This window comes from Mustela erminea, chromosome 19 (assembly GCF_009829155.1).
Source record: "Mustela erminea isolate mMusErm1 chromosome 19, mMusErm1.Pri, whole genome shotgun sequence".
NCBI lineage: Eukaryota > Metazoa > Chordata > Mammalia > Carnivora > Mustelidae > Mustela > Mustela erminea.
In genome coordinates this window covers 54,269,383-54,289,224 of record NC_045632.1, presented here as the reverse complement: position 1 = coordinate 54,289,224, position 19,842 = coordinate 54,269,383, and the positions used below count along the sequence as shown (strand labels likewise).

Sequence of the window (19,842 nt, the reverse complement as noted above, 5' to 3'; positions counted from 1 at the left end):
TGGCTCGATCCCTGGCCTTTCCTCCTCTACCGTCTAGGTCTCAGCTGCACAGGGACTTCAGGGGGCCCTGCTACCCTCCAGACCCTATAACCCAATGGGTCACATCCCTCCCTGGGCCCTCGCTGCCCCCCACACCCTATTTAATTACTGGGGACTGATACTGTGTGTCACCTGCGGACATCTGCCTCCTGGCCAGGCCGCAGCTCGGGGAGGTCAGGCCCGTGTCTGTCCTGGTCCCTGTCCTCTCTCCCCAGCGCCCGGCACATAGCAAGAGCTCAACAAGTTGTGTGCAAAGAACAGAAACAGCTATCACTGATCGGTGCTGGGGTAGGGGTGGGGAGAGCGAAATTCACGGCCACTCACTGCCGAGTGAGCTCCCCTGTCCCAGAGGGAAGGCACCAGAAACCAGAGGGACGCACTGGCCACCAGGTCGCGGCAGGGTCCTTGTCACTCTGACCCCAGGAAGCCACGCTCGAGCAGCATCAGAGGCGAGTTTAACACAGCTGAAAGGGCAGAATGTAACAGCTCACATCTCCTAAGCCCGGACAGGCGCCCAGCATTCCCCTGGCAGGTGGCAAGCGCTCTCTTCGTCCACGCTCACAACAGTCCCACAGGGCAGGGGCCGGGACCACCCCATCGCACGGATGGGGAAACCGAGATGTCCTGTGACTTGCCCATGGTCAGCCAGCTGGGAAGGGGGCTGTCCAGGGCAGAACTGAACCCGTGACTCCGAAATTAGCACCCTAACCGCTCCGTTGAGCTGCAAGCAAGAGGGGAAGAGATTTGAAATCCACGGCCTGGCAAGTTCATTTTACTGGCAGGATTTAGGACCTCCATAAGGGTTTCAATGCCCATTTCTGTCTGCCAAAGTAGAGATACAGTGGTGGGGGGGTGCGGTGGAGACGGGTGAGGGCGTGAGGTGTCTCAAATTTTCCTGATACGATCAGCCGCCAGGCTCAGGAAATGAGAGATTGATCAATCGATTTGTTCATTCACTCATTCATTCATCTGATGTACTTATTAGGCACTAATTACATTACAGGCCCATGTGCCAGGTGCTGGGGATACAGCAGTAGATAAGCCAGGAGCCCAGCAGTGCAAAGAGACAACAAACACAAGAGGCAAACAGCAAGTGCTGTACCAAGATTCCAGATAGGGGGCCCACGGGGCTAGGAGCGGCCGCGCCCTGGACAGGAGGAGGGAACGTACATCCTGGAGCCCGTGGCCTGTGCCAAGGCCCAGGGGTGGGCACTGGCTGAGCGTGTTCCGGGAGGAGCCGAAGGCCAGGGGGAGGAAGGCTCAGGGAAGAAAGGTCTTGGAGAGAGGGGCAGCCACTACCAGAGGGACCTGTGGGCCCTGCCAGGGGTCCTCGCGGAGGGCTGCAGGGGGAACAGACTCGGGAGGAAGGGGCAGAAGCAGGAACAGCCTGGAAACTCCTGCACGGGTCCAGGTGGCGCAACAAGCCTGCCGGGGCCCGGGGGGCAGTGGAGGGTGCAGGGTGCAGCGGCAGCCGGCCCCTCGGTGCCAGTCCCCCAGCCGCTGTGTCGGACCAAGATGAGCACACTGGTACTTCCCAGAGGCCGATGTGTGGGCCCCCCGCACCCCTCACCCTATGCCAACAGTCCGGGCACTATCATGTTCTCCACGTTCTGCCGTCAGGGTGACTCAGCTCTCACAGCACATCTTGTCCCAAGAATATCGGCGAAACCAGGGGTCTGGCGGATGGGTTATACATTCATTTTCTGAACCCACGTTCAAATATTTATCGTTTGCTGTGGACTGTTGGTCTCCCCTGCTAGTGTTCCAGCACCAGGGGAGCAAGAATTTCCACCTGGTCTGCTCCAAGGGCCCAAACAGACCGTGGCATCTGGAAGCTGATCATTATTTTCTCCATAAATGAAAGAGTATCTTCCCAAAGGAAAACGTGTTCATCCGTGAACTACTTACAATCACGACACATAACATCCTTGGGAAGATGGTTTTGGGGAGTCTTTTAAAAATTAAAAATTTAATTAAAAAAAATTAAAAAATTAAAAATTAATCAAATTTTTTAAAATGTCCTTTAAGAAGCAACGGCACCATGTACCTGCTGCGCTGAAGGCCCTTCTGTATGGCTCACACCCGCCTCTCTCCCTCTCCAAAGTCCAGTCAGTCTCCAAACTCCAGTTCACTGACCCCTCGATACAGGCAGAGGCCAGGGGACACGGGCTACGACGTGGCCACCAGCACATGTGGGAACGGCCGGACCACGCCACACCATAGAAAGAAAGGCAGGCCCGCCCGGAAAATCATTAGGCCTTGGTTATTCAGACCAAGCAAATGGCCGGCCTCATTCCTCTAGAAACACACCTTGAGGTCTCGAGGCTTCTGCTTCCCCGCGGCCTCCTCAGGGCCCCGGAGACGGGACGAGGCTCTGCGCGGCCCCGTGCTTGCCCCGAGCCCCCGGCAGCACGCTCCGCTCCGGGAGATGACCGCTCCTGACTCCCGGGAGGCGGGGCTTGCTAACCGCCTGCGTCTGCCTTTCTCACGACCCTGCTTCAGCTGCCTCAATGTGGCCTTGATTAGAAGTTGCAACATAGGCTTTTTGGGGAAAGGTTGGGTATAAATAAATACATACTGGTTTTTAATAGCAGATGTACTGCTTTCCCACTGTTGGAAGCAATAGTGGCTAAAAGCAAAATCTGTAGAATGAATGGGACCTGTGTTTGAGCCTCTTACTGTGTGACATTATGCAAGTTACTGTACCTCTCTGAGCCCATTTTATCCAATGGTAAAATGAGAATTTAATAGACAGGATTATCAGGAGATCCCACTATTAAAGGAGTTCCGATCTGTCGAGGGCTTAGCGCAGCATCTGGAACTTCCAAAAGGCCGAATAAAAGGAACTAGTGTGAGAAACGATAAACTGCATCTCTGGGGTCCTCCTCCCCCACACCCATAATTCCGATGTAACCGTGAGACATCAGATAAACCCCAACTGACGGATGTTTCTCAAAACACCTGACCAGGATGCATCAAAACCCAGGCAAGTCAGGGCAAGCGTCCCCAGCTGGAGAAGCCTGCGTCCACAGAGACTGACCACTCCACGCACTGTGGGCTCCCCGATGCAGTCCTGGGACAGACAAAGAACGCTGGGTAAAAATGAAGGAAAGTGACTAAAGCATGGGCTTTAGTAACAGCATATCAGTACTGGTTTGTTGGCTGTGACAAAGGTATCATGTTTCTGTGAGACGTCAACCACCAGGGTGGCGGGTTTGGGATACAAGGAAACTCCATACTGCCTTTGTCACTTGCCCGTATATTCTCCCACTGTCCCAAGATAAAGGCTCATGAAGAGAAATGAATTGCTGCCTCGCTGTTGAGCCCCCAGGGTCGTCTTTCCAGACAGAGCCCTGACGGGAGCCTGGGAGGCTTGCAAGGGACAGGGGCCGACCGGGACCGAGAGCCCCTGAACGCTGTTCTTCGGATTCAGGTGTGAGCCAGCACTGGCCACGGACCCCTCTGTCCTGGGTACTTTCACGCGGCTGGAGTGATTTCACAGATAACTGGTAATTCCTCCGTAATCTGAACACGATGATCAGAGCGACGGTGGAGGAGATTCCTACGTGGGGTAAAGGCTGAGTCAGATGAGAAGGAAAATGAAATTCTCCTCCTGGGGGAAGCTAGGAAGCCCAGCTCTGCGAGGTCCATGTAGGAGAACAAGAAGCAGACCAAGTGACCTCTCCATGTAGAGGCAAGGCGAGGCGTAGGGCAGGATTCCCCTCTGCGTGACATTCTGGAATGAGCCAAGCCCTGGGGCTTGAAATCAGACCAGCGGCCACCAGCGGCACCAGCGGCCACCAGCGGCGGGGGCGGAGGTGGGGACCAGTTCGTTACCAAGGGCATGGGGGAGCTCTCTGGGGTGGAAGTGTTCTGTATCGCCATCACAGTGGCCGTCACCTGACTGTATACCTTTGTCAAAACTCGAATCTAGATGCTAAAAGGGTGAATTTTCCCCGAATATAAATTATAATTCAAACCTAAGAAAGACGATGCGTGAATATTACAGATAATTTGGAAGATGATGAATGGAAGGCAATCTTCCAGATAAAATCATGTCAAGACCACTCATTATTGCTTTGGTATATCACTTTCCTGAGGATTTTTAATACACAATTTTTTTTTTTTTAACAGAGCCCGAGTCACAGGATACTTATGATTTTGTAAATTGTCTTTTTTTCCTTCCTTCCTGCCTCTCTCCTTCCTTCCCTCTTTTTTTTTTCTTTCTTTTTTTTCTTTTTTTTTTTTTTTACATAATGTTACATCACACGTACCTCCTGTATTCTGGACAATAATTTCCAGAACTATCATTTAGTGGCTACAAAACATTTTGGCTGCTCTTTATTTTATCACGGCTCCCCCCGACCACGGACAGTGTGGTTGTTTCATTTTACGCTACTATAAACAACTCTACAATGAACATCCTTGTGAAACATGTTTTTCTACCCTATATTTAGGATTATTTCCTTAGGCCAGATTCCCAGAAATGGAATTAGTGGGACAAAGGGCAAGAGCATATTTTACGTCATTGCCAAATTGCTCTCATTAAAGAGATATTAAGAGACCTGGGGAGCCCTGGCTAAGGCTGGGGGGGCGGGCTGTGCGCTGGGCCCCGAGTCTGGCCGGGTCCCACCAGAAGCCTTGCTCTGGCCCAGGTGACTTCGGAGGGACTACCTGGCTGCCAACTGTCCACGAGGTGAATGCAGGCCTGGGTCTGGGCTCCTGGGAGGCTGCTTTCCCGTGGTGGGGGGTGAGGAACAGGTTGGAACGCCTTTGTCATTTTGCTCTAAGGACTGAGGAGGGGCTACCTCGGGGGGAGGAACTGGGGCTCGGCCAGACTGGAAAGGGAACACTCTGCTTCTGCTTCGGAGATGAGCTTCTTCTCGGGCGTCCCCTCAATGCCTGCATCTAGGCTCAAGACAGCAGAGGCTGGGGGGGGGGCTTCTTCAGGGCCCCCGGGGATCCCCGAAGGCCTCCAGCCTGCCATTCCAAGCGGGGCACCTTCTCGGACTTGCCCATCAGAACAGGCAGGGTTCAGGGCGACGGAAAGCACCTGAAGCAGCATCCCCCGCCGCCCAAAGGCCCCAGGCTTCCCTCCCCCGCTGCTTTCCGGGGAGCCAGCTCCCTCCACCCAAACCTGCCTTCTGGTTTCCATGGGGATTTCTCTAAAAGCCGATGTAAATCATGATGTCTGCGACCCCCAAAATGAGGTTCCAGGCTGACTCAAGGTATAGACTAGGAAGGTGCCCAGTGCCACTCCCAGGAAGGGGAGCCGGGAAGAGGCTCCCAGACCCCAAGAGGAGAAGCGGGTCTGGAAACCCCCTCCATGTGCTCACTCCCGAGGCCAGTGGATGTAGGAGGCCGGGGAACCTTGCCCGCCTGGGGACCTGGGCAGAGAACAGCGGGCTGTTTGGCATGGGGTGGGGATAGTTGTCTCCCCGGGACCCCGCTGGGTGAGCCACGCTGCAGACCAGTCCCTTCTCTGCCCGTGGAGAGGCTGCCTGAGTCAGCATGTCGGGGGACCCGCTCTGCACGCCCCAACTGCACCATCCGGCTGGAAGAGGAAGGCTTGGTTCCTGCCGCTCAGCCCCTCAACGCACGGCCTCAGAAGAGACAGCAGGTCGGAGGACGGGGGCGTCCCTTCCAGCCCTTCTGGACAGTCAACAGCAACAATGACAACATCACAACGATGGCACCTCGGGGCCACAGAAGGGCTCCAACTGGAGGAGGGGGTTTCAGCTTCTCCTCCCCTGCGGCTCGTTAGAAAAGAGAGCGGAGACGCATGTGATGTACAAGGAAACGCCGACCATTTTCAGACGTACAACTCCGTGGCATTTCGGGCACTCGCCATGTCGCTCAGCTGCCCCTCAGTTCAGCTCTAAGACACGTCCAGCGCTCTACAAGGTGACTGCACCCCCACGAAGTGGTCGCTCCCAGGACCTTCCCCCACAGGGCTGCTGACCCCGGATTCGCCTGTGTAGACATTTCACCTCGACAGAATCATATGGCACAGGTCTTTCTCTCTGGGTCTTTTCATGTCACGTTTCGGTGGTTCATCCACACGGAACCAGGTATCCGTACTTCACCCCTCTTTATGGCGGAGTTAACACTCCACTGAGCAGATGGGCCGAATCCGGTTTATTTTATCACGGGGGGTTTCCACCTTTGGGGTATGGGGAAGAGTCTGACACGGTTTTCAGGGGCAAGGAAGGAAACGGGCTCTGCTCACACAGCCTTGTGGAGCCCCCCCCCCCCGAAAGACACAAGCGCCCCGGCCGGTGTTCCTGGCGCAGTTCCCGTGTGGCCAGCCCAGCGCTGAGGACTGGACCTCCTCTCACCACACGGCACACACCGGCGGGGGCCTGGCTTCACCCCCCACCCCGATCCACACGCTACAGGCAAAACGGAGGCGCAGACCCCTGCCTTCAAGAGACAGACCCAGGATCCCATCTCCCAATGGCCAGGAGGGTGACCTTGGCCCCGCGTCCTGCCAACTCCTCCAGCCGGATCCAGACCCGGCGTGTGTACCTGCGGGCACACATGGCACACGCACACGCACACTATGCACAGAGGGGCCAGAAGCTAGCCTGGCCGGGGTCCCCAGATCTGCCCGCCTCCTGCGACCCAGCCCCGCGGGTCCGCATGCCACCTACAGCTCCATTTGGCCTCGGGGGCAGAAACCCACACGGGCTCACTCAGGAAAGGCCTGTCAAAATATTTTGATGTTCTCTTTAATCCCACAAAGGGAAAGCTGTACCGCAGAAGCAAAGCGGCGGTAACAATTTGCTGCTACACGGGTCAGTCTGGGCCCCGATCCCGGAGCAAATCTCCCCAAATGCCTTTCACACCCCCCTCCCTTTCTTTCCATAAACCAAAGACACCCAACATAATTTCAGCCTTTCTGGCTGCCCCAGGGCCACTGTTGCTGCCGCCACCCGCTGGTGAGCCCGCAGCAGCCCGGCGACGCTCTTGGGCACACACACTCCCCGACTGGCCTCTGACTTGGAGATGCTGTGACTGTCCGGATGCTTCTCCAACCCTTCCCCTGAGGCCAAAAGGCTGCTTCTTCTCGCAGCCAGTGGACCTTCCCCACACCCGACCTCACAAGGTCGCTGCTGTTCTGCTGTAGCCCATGGAGCCAAAGCACCCAACTTGTTAGAGCTACACGTAACGTAAAAGTAACTTGGTTTTTTGAGCGAGAAAGTCTCTCGTGAGGAAAAATACACCCATCTTGTGTTTTGTAGTGTTTTATTTACTCTTTTCTTGGTTGTAAGGAACTTAATAATCCAGCCCTGGCTCCCACTGAGGCCCCGAGGGGCTGACAGCAGGCGTGGGTGCCAGGAATCCCTCCCTCTGCCCTGGTGTCAGGAACTCTCAGGCTGGGAGCAAGCTCGCTGGCTCCCCATGCCTCTGCATACCCCTTCTCCCTCCAGCGGCCCCCCTGGGAGGCAGGTATGACCATCACCCCCGAGGTAGACCAGATGGAGGTTCCAAGCTTTGCCCAACCGCACACAGCTATTCGGGACAGAGCTGGGAGGAAAACCAAGACCTTCAGGGCACATGCCCCAGCCTCTGTCTCTAACAGGTAGTGGGTTCAAAACCAGGGGGATGACCACAGGGAGACACTACCACACCGTCCTCCGGCAGAACAGCTCAGGTGGGAAACAGTGACAACTGTCCACTTTGGAGACCTGTGCGCTCGTATCTGTGAAAGCCAGACACATGTACCCCCTGCGACCAGCTGTCCCAGTCCTACGAAGACGTGCTGACCTATGTTCTCACGAAGACCCTTGCACACATGTTGCCTAAACTCTCAGCAGCCCTAGATCGGAACACACCGGAAACCACCCAGACGTCCGTTAACAGAAGAACGGATGAAGAAAGTGTGTGCTCGCGCCATGGACCGGTACACGGTGAGAAAGAGTGATCCGCGACTACACAGAACAGGCAAATGGATTACGTGAACCTAACGTTGAGGGAGAGAAACTAGACACAGAAGCACAGACACACGCTTCCATTTACATCGAGTCCAGAAGGAGGTAAACCCCCTCCATGCTGTGAGAGGTCAGTGTCCTGGCTACTGGGGTGACCAGCTGTCTGGTTTGCCCAAGCCCCGGGGCGTTTCTTACAACTCTGGATGTTCAGCACAAGAACCAGGAATGTTCTGGGAACGCCAGGGTGAGCTGGTATACTACAGTTTACCCCCGAAGGGGGACAGTACTAGAAAGGCGCCAGAGGCAGCTTCTGGACGTTCGGGACCATTCCAGGTCTAGATTCAGATAGGTGGTACCACACTGCTGACGTGCATCAGGCAGGACACAGCACATACACTTCTCAGCACGTGTGCCATGCTTCGATAGGAAATTGTTTAGGAAATCACAACTTTGAGAGTCGAATCCACTTGTAGGCTGTGTGGCCTCAGGCGAGTCACTTGACCTCTCTGAGCCTCCATTCGCTCCCTTGCGAAAGTGAGGCAGTATTCAGACCCATGAGGATGGCTATTTTTAAAAAGGGAATCACAAGTGTTGGAGAAGATACGGGAAAACCAAAACCCTCGTCCACGCTGGCAGGAACATGAAACGGAGTAGCCACTTGGGAAAAAGTTAGCCAGAGTTTCCACACGAGCCTGTGGGGAGTTCTACGGCGTGTGACTTACACTGCAATAAAGAAGGGAACCATATACCTGTGTTGAGGGTGCTGTGCGGAGTAATGAAATGTGCTTCCTGTGCTCAGCACCTGTGAGAACTTGCTAGTGTAACTCCGAGGGGGACACACAGGCCGGCTCCAGAAGGCAGCTGGGAGGAGGCTGCAGGCAGGGGCACGAAGAAGTGAGGGCTCATCCGTTTGAGCTCACGGAGTTAGACTCCCAGCACGGGGCCAGGTGCTAATCAGGAGCTCATTATACCAAGGTGATTATTTTCAAGCCTCGACACGAAGGAAGGAGGTTGAAAGGTTGTGCCAACCATTCCAGATTCCTCCCTCACCCCCAGATGACCCCAAAAAGATAGCACAGAGAGGAGTGCTCTGGCTTGGAGTCGGCCCTGAGCGCAGGGGTGATCGGGCAGCTCCAGAAGACCAATGTCAAGCGGGAGCCCGTCCGTCCGACACCGCCTCCCCCAGACTCACTCACCAACGTCCTCTTGCCCCATCCCAACCAAGCCCTCCATGCCCAGCCCACCTTGGGGGCCCGGGAGGGGCCACCAGGCATCAGAGCCGAGGGCCCCTTTTCCAGCGGCCCAGACCTTGGCAGAGGAGTGCCTGGAGGCTGGGCCGCGAGGGCAGGGCCAGCCAGGGCAGGCCACGGCTGATCTCCATGGACTGCACTCCGTGGAGACGGTCAGGAGGCATGTTCTGGCTCATTAATCATGAGTCTGGCCATGGCAGCTGCCCCCTTTTATGGGCAAATGGCTCAAGAGGCTTAGTGACAGAGGAAGAACTGGTATTTCCATGTTCGGACTCTCCAGCCTCAGTCACCACTGTGGCACGGAAATCTGCATCCCCGGGCCGTGGTGCTCCACACCCGTGCCCCTGGGCACCTGGGCCACGCGAGGGGCTCATGGCCGCTCTTGAGGGCTGTGACACGAGCCGCACAGTCCCGCCCACGAGTCAGGAAATATTTTTAGGGAGCAACAGTCGAGGAAATCCTGAATGCCAGGCCCTGGGGCCGTCACGGGCAGCATCTGGCCAACTCTTCACAAGGCCCCGTGGAGACGGGCAGCGCTGGGACCCGCATCTCGTGGAGGAAGAAGGGAAGGCTGGGAGCAGCTAAATGGTGACCCAGGTCGCAGCTGCCGGCAGAAAGGCCGCAGTGCGACACAGAGGGCAGATCCGTATTCTCTGTACCATACGGCCCGCCCGCCCCACGGGACGTTGGCCTGGGAGCCCCAAGATGGCCAGGGTGTGCCACAGCGGGCCTTGTGATGGGAGGCAGAGGTGCAGGCAGGTACCAACAACACAACATGATAAGCCCTGTAGTTGAGAGGCAGAACGTACAAAGGGCAGGGGGTGGGGTGGAACCATTGCGGGAAGGCTTCCCACAGTGACCTTGGAGCTGGGTCTTCAGGTGGGGAGGACAGTGCCCTGCACTCCCAGCAGACGGAAAGGTGAGTACGGGAGCCCCCAGTGTGGGACCCCAGGCTGGGGACAGGAAGCTGTAGCATAGGTCAGGAAGGTTCAAGGATTCCTGAAGGGGCCTGAGATGCGACCGAGCCCCAGGCACAGCCCACCACTGCCCAACCTTCTCAAACTCTTGGATTTCCTCTCGCTCCTCTTTGTTTAAATGAAGGCGGACACAGAAACGGTCAAGTGCATTCCATGTGCAAGTGCACGGGTCGTGCGTACTCAGCGGGACGTATTCTGGGGCAGGCTCCCCAGTGCCTTTCCTGTCCGCACTCCCTGGAGGTGTGTGTCACTGTAGGTCGCTTCTTGAACTTGTTACAAAGGGAGTCACAGCAGACAGGCTTTTGTGTCTGGTTCCTTTGTTTCAGCGGAGGCTGTGAACGCGTACATTTGGGGCTGCTGCTGCTTCTTAATTGCAAAGCAGCGTTCCTTCCCATGGACCACGGATGTCGACGGCTCCTCGGTTGTTTCCAGTTTGGGCCACTGTGTACAAAGCTGCTGTGAGCGCTTTTGTACATATTTGGGGTGGGCAGAGCAGAGACAAAAACATTTGGGGAAATGCCCAGGAGTGGGCTTCCTGGGTGGCCACAGGGTAAATTGCTTCTATTTCAGCCCAAGAGACGCATGATTGCAGGGAATCACAGGCAACTTTTATGTGACAAGTCCTTCTGCAGAGCCTCCATCACAGGTACTTACTTACACCTTAGCAAAGACAGAGGTTCCTGACTTGGGAGGACAGAATCAGGCAAGAGACAGAGCTCAATCTTCTCAAAAGGTGGAGCACATCTACCACAGAGGGGACAGAGACAGCACCCTCCTCAAAACTAGACTGGGAGTCCACAGAGGAAGTGGGAGCAAAACAGAAACTTCGCAGCTACCAGGGCAGAAATGCCAGCTCTGCTCCCCTGCCCATCCGGCCTGCTGCCCTGCCCGTCTGGTGTGCTCGCCCTGCTCGGCACGGCTCCCCTGCCCGTCCAGTGTGCTCCCTGTGCTCGGCACGGCTCCCCTGCCCGTCCGGTGTGCTCCCCGTGCTCGGCACGGCTCCCCTGCCCGTCCGGTGTGCTCCCCGTGCTCGGCACGGATGCTTTCGCAAGAGGAAAGGGCACATTTGCTCAAGATCAGAGCTCTAGAGCTCTGAGGGGAAGGCTGGGAACAGCAACTGTAGTCTTCTTTGTTAACACCGGTAGTGATTTAACTCGGATCACACACCAGAGTCATGCAGGCCTCGCTGGACCTGTCTGGTGTTCCAGATGTAAGGAGACCAGCGGGGATCAGACCGTGAACTGTCAGGTCTTTAAGAACATATTCTAGCTGACGGTGTAATTCAGCTGCGGCAGAGCTGTGGCCTGGGACAGCCTGGAAACAGGGGCACCTGCCTGTGTGTCCTCATAGGCCGGGCACGCTGTGGCCCCAGGACCTTCCCATGCACTGAGGGATCCTGTTTTTCCACGTGCCATGTTAGTCCACGTCCAGAGGAAGTGTCCTGATCAAGGATCATCATGGGCCTCGTCTTCGGGTCAACTGCTGGCGGATGTTTTCCCATGGACTCCCCAGAGCAACCCGTGAGCTCGGTGCCGGGGCATCCCATCTCATAGCTGAGACAAACAAGGCCCAGAGAAGAGGAATTACTTGCTCGAGAGTCACGCACCCAGCTATGAACAAAGCCAGGACTAGAACTCTAGCCCCTTGATCTAATCCAAAGGTTGGCACACACACTTTCTGTCAAGGGCCAGACAGTCAATTCTGTAGGCTTTGGGAGTCACATGGTCTCTGACACAAGAATGCAACAGTGCCGCTGTGGTGTGGAAGCAGCCACAGTACATGCATTGTGGCTACATTCTAATAAAACTTTATGGAGGGCACCTGGGTGGCTCAGTCAGTTAAGCGTCTGCCTTTGGCTCAGGTTGTGATCCCGGGGTCCTGGGATCGAGCGCCACGTGGGGTTCCCTGCTGAGAGGGAGCCTGCACCTCTCTCTCCCTCTGCAGCTGCTCCTGCTTATACTCTCTCTCCCCCTCTCTCAAATAAATAATAAAAATCTTTAAAACACATACACACACACACACACACACACACACACACACAACTTTATTGACAAAAACAGGCCAGGGCCAGGTATGGCCTGGGGCCACAGGCTGCCAACTGCTACTTGAAGCCATTCCAGGGTATAAATATATGCAAGATGGATGGGTGGGCGGACGGACGGACGGGTGAAAATGAGCGGAACGTTTTCCTCTTTATCTTTCTAAGGTGACTTTAGTGGATGGGGAGGGCAGTGGATGAATTTTCTGCTTCTTATATCCACTAGGGCTGGGTCCTACCACGACATTCTCTAGCAATGTCCTCTCTAACGACTGGCCTGGGACCTACCCCTGAATTCTGTGGGTGTGCCCATCAGCCAAGTTCTTCAGAAGTTTCCCAGAGGACACATCTGGGGAGAAACCCCTTGGGCCTTTCCCAAAATGAAAGCAAATGACCCAGAAGCCAGGAGACGTGAGGTTCTCTCCAAGAACCACCCACATCCACTGAGGACATCAGCCCGCTGGATGATCCCAAGCGAACTGTCGGGACCCTACATGGGGCGACCCACATACCATTCTCGTTCCCAAAACAATGAAAATGAGTCAGCATGACTGAAACCTGCTTCCAAGAACCTCTGACAGCGTGAAGAAAGCTGGGGACATATCAACACAGTCTTCTAGAAAACACCAGCAGAAGGGAGGGAGGGAGGAAGGAATGGGGGAGAGAGGAAGAGAGTGAGAATGATGTTTTGGTCTCACATGCACAGGAGACAGACCAGGGAGGCGTGGTAACGCTTGAGGGTCCCCCAGCTGAGAGGGGCAGAGCTGAGACGGGTTGCCTGGGCTGGCCGAGATGGGGTCTGCTTGCCCTGAGTCCCTCGGGCATCCTTCCGGAGGCGCCTGAGCTAGACCCCAGGGGTGCTGGGCATGGTCAGTGGGCAGCAGACCCAAGTTTCGGAATCGCTCACCACACTCTGTGCTCCAAGGACACAGAGCAGTTGTTCCCTTAGCGCCCGACCCCGAGACACGCACCTCCCCGTTCAGCGACTCATGCCGTTCCCACAGGATTCAGCACTCTTTCTCGGAGATCACAAAAGCCCCTGGGCAGATGCTGACCTACTACTGGCCGGGCCTGCGCCATCACGGATGGGAACCATCCGCCTTCCATGACAACCTGAGGGAGGCAGGAAGCTACCCTCAGGAGCCTGAACACGCACAGGCCTTTGCAAGCACCGGTGAGCCTGCGCGGGAACATGCCTCGGCGTACAGCGTTGTTCTTCCCATTTCGCAGATGAATCAACGAGGCACCGAGCAGCAAAGTCACAAAGGGGCAGTGGAGCCAAGACTTCAATCCTGTCTTGCCCAACTCTCCTAATTACTGTGGAGCCCTGTGACGACGGTGACAACAGGGCTGGCTTCGGTGGGTGGCACAGAGCAGCCCCTGGGCTGCAGAAGGGGGAGGAGGACGAGGAGAAAGGGGACGGAGGAGGCCCTCGGGGACACAACGCCTCTCCCGCCACTAGGCTTTCCTGTCCTGGAAACCAGCCTAGGGCTCTGCACAGACGAGCCCAGAGCCCACCTGAAGTCTGTGTCCATCAGCACAACCAACAAGGGGACTGGGGGGGAAGTGCTGATTACAAACCAAAACGGGATACAATGAAAATGGACGGCTGGCTGCCGGCCTCAACACACTCCGAGAGCACAGGGGCTGTGGACGACACTCGCCTGGGAAGCAAGTGCCACGTGGGCACAGGCCGGCCTGAGGCCAGTGCAGGTCCCACCACGCTGAGCCCATGCGGTGTCGTTGTTTCCAGAACGTGTTGCCGCACACGAATGACACCCACATACGTGTGGCCACGTTTGGTCAAAGCTTAAAGGCTGGTCTTTCATCTGCCACTGGGGAGGGTGTGATGTCATTTCAAGGCTCTGGGGGCCCACAGAGCAGTCACAGCAAGCAGCTGTTTCAAGCTGTGACATCTTTTCTACTCCACAGGACACCTGATTTGGGTAGTGATCAGTTGCTGGTTTAAGGACTCGGGAAGGGAACAGGTCATTTCTTGCAAAGGAAGACAGACAGACCGGCCTTCCAGCCGGCACGGGGCTGTGGTGGGGCATCCTACCATCCAAGGACGTCTTGCTTCTCTTGCCTCTGGAATGCCAGTACCCAGCTGCCGCTCTCACCACTAACTTCATTCAGCTCAACAGGCATATACGGAACACCTACTGTGTACCAGCACCATCACAGTAATTAGGAATCACCCCAATGGTGATCCCGCACCACTTACAACAACCTAGACCATAACAGCCCTTTATTCAAGACAGACATCTAGACCAACTCGTTACAAGGTCATTCTTTTGAGCACAAATTAAAGCCACCATGCGATCGCCACACACCTCACAGAATGGCTTTTTTAAAAAGATACTTTCAGCACCTCCCACACATCAGTATGGCCACTACCGAAACCGACACCGGAACACAGAACGTAACCTGTACTGGTGGAGGAGACGGAAAGATCGGAACCTTGTGCCCTGCTGGGGGGAGTAGACGACGTTGTAGCTATTGTGGAAAAGAGGATGGAGATGCCTCAAATAACTAAACACAGATTTACTATACGACCCAGCAATTTACTTCTCGAAATAAAAGTAGGGACTTGAATGGAGATTTGTACACCCATGTCCATGCAGGATGGTTCACAGTTGCCAGAAGGTGGAAGCAACACCAAGTGCCCATCAGCGGGTGAACAAAAAACAAAATGTGGTATATACATATGGCGGAATATTATTCAGTCAGAAAAAGGAAACTCCGACCCATGCTATAACCTGCATGAACCTTGAGAGCCTTATGCTCAGTGAAAGCCTGCCACACACATACAATATTCTGATTATACTGATGTGAGGGACCTAGAGAGGTCGGATTCACAGAGACAGAAAGGAGAGTGATGGTCGCCACAGTCCGGAAGAGGGGGATGGGCAATTAGTGTTTTATGGGCACAGAGGTCCAGTTTGTAAGAGGGAAACAGCTCAAGGGATGAGCGGTGGTGACAGCCGCACAGAGTGCCAACGTGCTTAGTGACACAGAACTGTATGTTTTTTAAAATGGGTCCATGTCATGTGTATTTCACCATATTTTAAAAACTGGGGGGAAAGTATAGTGTCCGGCAATGGTCAGGATGTGAAGGAGCCCGGACGCTCTCGCGCGGCTAGCAGGAGCACGAACTGGTAGAGCTCTTCAGGAAGGGTCTTGGCAGCATCTGCTAAAGCTAACTCTATCCCCCACCCCGCTGTGCCCAGGAGCTCCACTCTGAGAGCTCCCCAACAGGAACATGTACACTGATCACACGTCCCCAAGACTCACAGCAGCACGTCCCTAATGACCCTGGTAATAAGCAAGCATAAAGAAATCATGGCGCATTCACCCAACGGAGAACCATCAGGCGGGGGAGTAGCAAACTACACATCTACTCAGCCACAGGGTGAGTCCCACCCAATAAGGGAACATCCACACGGGCTGTTCTATTTGAGGGACAGACACTGGCAAAGGTCAGGGTTGTGGTCACCTTTTGGGGAGTGGTGGCTGGACAGGGGACCATGGAGGGTCTGGGGAGGGGTCCCACTCTGTCTTAATCTGGGTAGAGGCCACAAGGACATGTTCCCTTTGTGTAAATTCACCAATGTGTACACTTATATCTGTGTGCTTTTCTGTAGGTGTTTTATACAATTCAATAAAAAAATTTCCTTTGAAAAGACAACATTCCTTTGGATCAATGGTTGCTGATCTATGGACAAAGACCATGGAGGGGTGTGGGCTTGAGAAGTACTTTGTTTGTTTGTTTGTTTGTTTCTCATCATGCACGTCTGCGTCACTCAACAGAGAGACCCATGTGTACAAGGCCCATGGCAGGCTATGGGGACGCTGTGGGGAGGGAGACCCATCCCTTCCACAAGCATACCCTGTAGACAGAAAACACCCTACGTCTACACAAACAGACACAAGGTACCTCAAATGTAGGTATGTTACGAAAATGAATTTGTTGAAAAGCCATTCTGCATTCAGAATATATGGAATTTTAGACACTTCTCAGATTGTAATGGTAAAGAATGCAGGTGTGGGAGTCAGAAACTCTGACTTCACATGGTCTGCTTCTATGGGCTCTGGGCCCCGGGGCTAGAGAACAAGTTAGTCTTCTGGAACCTGTTTCCTCATCTGTGATAGGGGGCTGGTAACAGAGCCCAGAGGATTGGGTCATTACAAGGACTTGATGAGAGGCGCAGGTGATACACTCAGCAGGGTGTCTCGTGCACAGTGACAACGTCCCTGCACACAGCACTGAGGACCTACTGTGTGCTGTGAACAAACGATGCCCTCGCTCTCACGGAATTTCCCTTGTAGGGGCGCGACAGGCAGAATGGGAGATGAATGAGCAAAAAACAAACAAACAAAAAAGGGCTAAGTTCAAGTAGAATAAATAAGCAGATAGCGCAAAAGTGGTGGTTGGGTTTTGGCACGGCCAAATAATTTCATAGGAAAGTCGAGTATAATTAAACCATCACACAGAGATAATACTAGAGACGTATGGGGAACCACTGCGTGGTACTCCCCAAGGTCAACCAGCCTCGGCCACAAATGAGACCACCCGAAGGGGACCTAACAGGGACCAACTAACAAGCCCCTCGTGGCAAGGGTCAGAACTAAAACATGAGAAGACACCGTCTCCCTTTGCGGACAACTGTGGCCGACAGGTCTCCCTAGAATCTCCTAGAGAGGTTTCATCTGTGAGTGGGGCAGCAGAGAAGAAAGGCAGGAACGGCAGAGATCTATCCTGCGAGAAGGATTTGTGTGGTTTTCCTGGTCAGAAAACAAAAACCATGTAAACCATGTTTCCCTTGTGCTGCTCGAAGAGAAAGCTCCAAGCAGCCAAACGAGAATCGGGGCCCGTCCCTGGGGATCCGGAGGGGCTCGTTCTGTGAGCTCCGAATCGCCTCATTTCACATGGTGTCTTGAGAAGCCGCAGCCTTCTTGGAGGCAGGCAGGGTATAATCTTAGACAAATAAACACAATAGTTCTTGGGGAAGCAAGGGCTGGCAGCCATTGCTGCTGTCTTTCAAAGAAGAAGTGGGAAATCCCTCATTGTTCTCGGCTCAGATCTTGCCTGGGGGGCTGCAGGCTTTCATCCAAGGGCTCCAGGATGTGTGACAAGGGACCGCTCACTCGGCTGGCTGCTTACGCCCAAACCCAGTGATCTTTCTCCGAGGAAGCTGGCGGCAGGGCCAGAACCACGTCTGAGGTAGGATCTCTACAGAGTCCTTAAAGATCAGCTCCTGAAAACTTTGGTCTGCACAAAAACTGCATCTGGATGTTTGGAGCAGCTTTGTTCGTAATTGCCCAAACCTGGCAGCCAAGATGGCCTTCGGTCGGTGACTGGATAAAGAAACCGGCATAGCTACACGAGCGGATGTTACTTGGTGCTAAAAAGAAATGAGGCTACTAAAAGACATGGAGGAACCTTCAGTGCATCTTACTAAGTGAAAAAAAGCCCATCGGAAAGGACTGTATATTATAGGATTCCAGCTTTATGACATTCTGGAAAAGGCAAACTATGGAGAGACCATGAGAGATGCGTGGTTGCCGGGATTTGGGGGAGGGAGGATGAAAAGGCAGAGGACGGGGCGGGGGTGTTAGGGCAGTGAAACTAGTCTCTACGATACTACACTGGCAGACACCTGTCACGGAGCATGTCCAAACTCACGGGCCCCGAGGTAAACCATGGGCTTTGGGTGACAACGGTAAGTCATCGTAGGCTCCTTAACTGTAGCAAACGTAGCGCTCTGGTGGGGACGCTGACAGAGGGCACGCTATGCTGTGTGGGAAACCTGTGCCTTCCCCTCAATTTTGTGATGAACCTAAAACTGCTCTAAAAAACAAAACAAAACAAAACAAAACTACACCCCCAAGGCAGAGAGAAGAGAGAGAGGCTCCATCACGTCAGGAAGCCAGGTGGGAAGAAGAAAGTTCCGGAATACGGACTCAGAATGCCTGGATCCCTGTTGGGCTCTGCAGCCCCCTCACCCCCGGGAGCCTCGGCTCTGCCACTGGGCTTACACAAGGCGCTACGTGTGACGGGTGTGATGGTCTGCACGGGAGGCCGGGAAGCCGAGAACTTTCAAGAGGTGGTTCCGAGCGTGGACGTGAAGACAGCCTCGGAGTCCAGGTCCCCACGTGTGTGTATGTGACCCAGATTAACCACCCCACCGATCCTACCCTCAGGCATTCCACCTTTTAAAATCCTGCCCAGGACAGGAAAACAATCTACTTATGACATAATGAGCAGAAGTGAGAGCGAAAATATTTAACATCGGATACAGCGTAGGGACAGGCAGATAGCAATGTGAAGAGCTGCTCCCATCATCGGGGTGCATTTCGCAGGAAACCCTGCTCATGGTAATGGTCGCACACATCCCCCTTTTCACAAAAGAGCCTAGATTCCTGTCCACCAGCCTTCTGGATCAATGCCATGTAACTGGTATTGTCAAATCGAACTGAATACATTGCATTGGAAAACAAAATCGAACAACCAACCCCACAGATTTTATCTCGTGCTGCCTGTTTTTTACACTTTTCAAAATTAGGAAAATAGCGTACAGGTCTCAGTAGATCTCTGTGAACCCCTAGAATTCCGGAAACCCACAAACTTGAATCCAAATATCTTTCCTCTCCTGAGTTCCCTAGCCCCCTTCCCTCTCTACCCAGAGTTACAGACGCACAAACACACCTCTCCTCATTCGCTTAGCAAGCATTTGCTCCAAGGAAAAACACAGTCCAGAATCCCTTCCCTTAAGGACCTCTCAGTTGAGTGGGGGCAATCAGACATGCCTAGAGATTATTAGAACTCTGTGTGTATGATATCTACAGATGTGGAGGCCCACAGGAGCCTGGGGAGAGGTGGACTAACTTAGCTATGAGGTCATTCAAGAAGACTTCGGAAAGTTCTGTGATGTATGAGTTGGGTTTTGAAGGGTGAATAGGAGTTTATCAGGTGGAGAAACAGAGGTTGATGGAGAGGAATCAGAAAACCTGGTTAGATCCCAATTATGGACAGCCCCGAACACGAGGTTGTAATGCCTGGACTCCACCGGAGAACTGACGAATGTGGGGGCTCACAGGGATTTGATTCCCCCAATACACGAGACACTGAGTCATTTACGGTGTAAGGGGTGACTCAGTGGACCACCAGCAAGGACGGCGGCTGCTACATGTCTCTGCACCTAGGTAAGCCCGAACAACCGTGTCTTTCTGTTACCGCTGCTGCTAATCCCAACAGTCACAGTGAGCCATCCCGTGAACAAGGGAAAACCCGCCCTACCCTCCTCTTCGGTGTCTCTCTCAGGGACACAGGCCACTGTGTGATTTCCGCTACGTCCACGAAAAGCACTGCTAAATGTGTGTTATCCAACAGGGGTCCATTTCGACGTGCCATCTCAAGAGGTTCCAAAATCCCGTCTCTCTGCGAGCCTGCAGGAATTAGGTCCTGAAACTGGGAGGAAAGGTGTGGGCTGAGGCCATTCAGAGAGACCCGGGCGAACCCCAAAGCCCTTCTGAAGAGACAGGAGCACGTATGAATGAGTGACGGCTCACAGAAGCTAGCGAGAGGGAGCCACGGAATCTGC

The 19,842-nt window shown here is 54.2% G+C and overlaps 1 protein-coding gene across 2 annotated transcripts in view; it reads right to left on the bottom strand.

Annotated features, from left to right (window-relative positions):
* CMIP (c-Maf inducing protein) overlaps positions 1 to 19,842 on the bottom strand; it is a 224,486-nt gene that overhangs the window by 87,581 nt on the left and 117,063 nt on the right. The window lies entirely within an intron of this gene.